General features: G+C 42.9%; 1 protein-coding gene across 2 annotated transcripts in view; it reads left to right on the plus strand.

Moving 5' to 3' along the window:
* LOC102676596 (LIM/homeobox protein Lhx2-like) overlaps positions 1-1,997 on the plus strand; it is a 14,976-nt gene that overhangs the window by 1,828 nt on the left and 11,151 nt on the right. The window contains exon 1 of one of the 2 annotated variants that reach the window (XM_006614098.2): positions 7-35. The exons of the other annotated variant lie outside the window; for it this stretch is intronic. The gene's annotated coding sequence lies outside the window, so the exon portion shown is untranslated. Of the gene's footprint in view, positions 1-6; positions 36-1,997 lie in introns of those variants that run through there. 2 annotated transcript variants of the gene reach the window in all.

Raw genomic sequence — 1,997 nt, forward strand, 5'->3', positions numbered from 1 at the left:
GACGGCAACATCTACTGCAAAGAGGATTATTATAGGTTGGTGCAAGTAGTCGTAAGAGGATTAGGGGGGGCCGAGAGAAGGAGGGAGGGTTCTTAGACCGCGCGGAATTTCGCTTTTAGGGTGTTCACAATTGCTTCGAAACGCAATTCGAATCTACTCGTGTTCCTTTTGCCGAGCGTTTCGAAAACTTGGGAGGAGGATAATTGGTTTTTGTCTTTGGACGTGGACGTGGTTTCGGAAATTTCAATTTTTACTTGAATTATATATATAACGTGTAGAGTTTCTTGTATTTGTTTGCGTTTGAATTTTCTACAAATGCGTGCAGCATGATGATCGTGACACGATGGGAAATAAGTGATATAATTCGTCAATTCGAAGCCTCGATTTCGAGGAAATTCGAAGGATAATTTTTTTATATCCTGAACATCACGAAATTCTAAATAATATATATGCAGTTTCAAAGGGATTTGTTTTTCGAAAGTTATACAACCACTCTTCTTCTTCGACGTACGAAGCCAAAATCGAATCCAGCCATTCATCGTGGCGTTTTACGTCGAATTATCGGGATGACGCGCGAAATTAATGCAAGATCGTCGATTGGCCGGGTCCGGGCTTCCCGTTTCGGTATTTATTAGGGTATCCGCGAATTTGCATACGAGCGTCCGCCCCGCTCAAAACTCGGCCCGGGACCACACAAAATGTCTACTAATGGCCAGGTCTAAGCCGTTCCTTGTCCTAGGAGTAACCTGGTCCCCGAAATTCCTGCAACGGTGATACGTTGAGCGCGATAAAAACAAGCGGTCACCCCTCTTTCCGCCATTCGGATGACGCTCAGTTTTTCTTCGAGCACCCGCCCGCCCATTGCTGCAATTTCGATCGATCAAACGCACACGTTTTCGAATCTCGTTTGCCTCGCATCGTCGCCGATCGTAATCGCGATGTTTCGCTCGTTTACCGCTTCGAAAAAAATTCTCCCCTTCTCAAGTTTTAGATTCTCAACCGAGGATTTTCCTCGCGATTAGTTTACTCGAGAAGAAGATATCTCGAGAATTTCTAAACAGAGAAATCGATGTGTTTCGTTCGAAGAGTTGGACAAAATCGAAAACTTTCGAAAATTCTTTTAAAATTTCGTTTCGATCCCAGAAGGAAAGTAATTTGATAATTAATACGACATCGCTTCCTGTTTCCACGAGAGTTGGAAAATATTATTTAAAAAGATTGCGGAACAGCTTGGTGGAGGCTACGAGAGATATTCTCATATATTGGAAAGGTTTGAATCTTCCCTCACAGGGACAAAGGAGTTATATTTCAAATTTAAACGCGCGTTGCATTCCGATGCTCAACAAGATAATCACTTATGCGCAAAGCGAAACAAATTTTCCTCGTGTTCCGTTCCTAAGCGATCCTCGCGCGATCCTGCACACACACACACACACACACGCGCGCTTCTTATGCGAAAGCTCTCGAAAGCCGCCTCGTAGATTAAGATATAAAAATGCAAAATCTCGATGAATGAAATTAATTACGTTAAACTTGGCCATTGTGGAAATGGTAATTAGACGCGGGGGAATCTGTTATTGTGTTTTTTACGTTATGAAAACGGCGCTCTCGTTGAAATTCAGAGAGAGCAGTTAGCGGACGGCGGCTGGAGGAGCACGCGTTGCATAATTCCGCGTAGCTCTCGAAAGCGTGAGAATCGTTTCTTCTCCTCTCCCGTATCGTGTTTCCCTCCGGTGTTCGTTGTTTCCGTTTCGCATTAACCGGATTGAAATTGTTAAATTGACGAGGTTCGGGGCCAGAATGCCGGCGTTAAATATTCAATCCCCCATGAATTATTCACCACGAATGTATATTCTTGTCCAACAACCGAGTAATAACCGATTTCTTTCCTCGAATGTATGAATTAATTGACAAAAAGATTAAAAAAAAATAAATATCATCCCTTGGAGCAGAACGAGAAGAAGAAGAAGAAGAAGAAGAAGAAGAAGAAGAAGAAG

The sequence above is a fragment of the Apis dorsata genome, unplaced genomic scaffold, assembly GCF_000469605.1.
Source record: "Apis dorsata unplaced genomic scaffold, Apis dorsata 1.3 scaffold_169, whole genome shotgun sequence".
NCBI classification, from domain to species: domain Eukaryota; kingdom Metazoa; phylum Arthropoda; class Insecta; order Hymenoptera; family Apidae; genus Apis; species Apis dorsata.